Genomic DNA, 1,920 nt, shown 5'->3' on the forward strand with positions numbered 1-1,920 from the left:
AAAAACGAACTATTAATATTTAAAATAACAAGTTTCGTGAACAACAGCGAACGGCTTAATCAGACATTCTGACAAAAAATGAGAGACAAGTCTTCACTTATTTTAATGTTAATCTATTTAGAATGTCAATATAGTAATGTGAATAAATTGTAATCTAAAATGTTTTACGTAGACTACAATGGAGTTCATAGAAGGATTAAAGATAATGGCAGGCTGGTGCAACAAACTCACTTTTGTAATGGAATCTACTGGAGATTTGACTGATTCTGATTACAAAAAACTTCAACCTGGAGATCTTTGTCTGAGGAATGTGGAGGGAAATGAAATAATCTACCACGCTGGAGTTTACTGCGGTCAAAATGAAGTCATTGAATATACAGGTAATAAATAGATTTTAAATACAAACACAATATCAGTTTTTTGGGGACATTTATTCTAATTACTTATTAATTATTAGTTACTTATAGGCATCAAACACACACAAATATCTACATAAAATCCTTTCCTTTTTTTGTTTTATTCTGTGCTTTTCAGCCCCTTCTACCCCACCCGACCCCTCAGCAAGGAAAAACTCAACTTCAGTTGCGTTCAGTAACTCAGATTCAGAAAATGGAAGAGTTTACAAAATAAGTGTGAAAACTTTCATCTCAGGCAAGAAGTTGTGGGTTTACCGTTTGAAGGCTGGTGTACCTAAAAACTTCCTTGACAGAATTATGAAGGCAATGGATTATAATGAACCATACAATGTACATTTTCACAACTGTATTCATTTTGCAATGAGACTGCTGGAGGTAAACACCTGTATTCTAAACTTACAGAGATGAACATTTATAAGGTAATGTTTGTGAAACGTTTTGTTTTTCTTTTTTTCTTATGTAGATCTCAAACGGGCCTGAAGCAACAGGATAAGCTACAATACCGCTTAATTTAACAACACTAAATGTAAAATAACCACAGTCTTTTTATTTCAAATCCAAATGATGCAAAGATTGTTATTGCTGGACTTTGAGGTTTACCATTATGTTGAGAAATTTCAACTAACTCTGCAATTTTGTTTTATGTCTACAGCACAGCAGATATGAGCGCAACAACTCAATAAAAGTCAGCAGAACCTGTTAAAATCAATGATGCTGTTCACACTTGTTTCTAATATGGACAGTTTATACAAACCCATAATAAAACACACTAATATCTGATTTTAAGCATTGATTGATTAAACTTAAAACTTTTAAATACAAATGTAACTTTCAAATGCAACAATAAATTTTACCTTTGAGTCAAATGTCTGGTGGAGGTTCTGTCTGACTACATCGGTGTGAAGCAGATTTTTGCCCATGTGAGCTCATCCAGAATATCTTAACCTGCAGTATCAGAAGAAGTGACAACTGTCTCAACTGTCCGTCTTTCAGAGAGACAGCCAGGGCACTGTTATAGGCAGATGATGAATTGGCTTCGGTTTATGCAAGTCTGTGGGTATAATATCTCACTGCAAGAGACTTCTTGACAAAAAGGGGGTCACAGGGGTCTGTCTGGGTGTGGAGGCGACTAAAACACATTCAAGGCCACAGAAGCATTAAAACACTTTAATTTAATTGATTTGTGTATCCAAATTCATCAACCATTGAGCTTGTTTACAATACATAGAGATTAGTTAAAATTTAACTAGTAAAACTCTCACTTTCCCAGTCTCTGACAAAGATATAGAGAAAGGAATGAAGGAAGAAACAAACAAACAAATAAATAAACAAATAAATAAATAAAAAGAAAAGTTCTGATTTTATATTTTATGGTGATGTGATGTCAGTTGTAAGGAATGTTCATTAGTGTGTATATCTGCTCAGCTCAGCACACTTGTAGGATTGTAATTACTGTGCGATTGATGGCTGTTCGAAGAGAGAGAAGCCCTTCTTTATCAGCTTG

The 1,920-nt window shown here is 34.2% G+C and overlaps 1 long non-coding RNA gene across 1 annotated transcript; it reads left to right on the forward strand.

The window, feature by feature from the left end:
* Positions 1-601: 601 nt before the first annotated feature.
* Positions 602-1,187, forward strand: LOC130413768 (uncharacterized). Its single transcript, XR_008905533.1, has 3 exons — positions 602-791; positions 880-942; positions 1,069-1,187. It is a non-coding gene; the product is annotated as an uncharacterized LOC130413768 (long non-coding RNA).
* The last annotated feature ends 733 nt before the right edge of the window (positions 1,188-1,920 follow it).

This window comes from Triplophysa dalaica, chromosome 24, assembly GCF_015846415.1.
Source record: "Triplophysa dalaica isolate WHDGS20190420 chromosome 24, ASM1584641v1, whole genome shotgun sequence".
Lineage (NCBI taxonomy): Eukaryota > Metazoa > Chordata > Actinopteri > Cypriniformes > Nemacheilidae > Triplophysa > Triplophysa dalaica.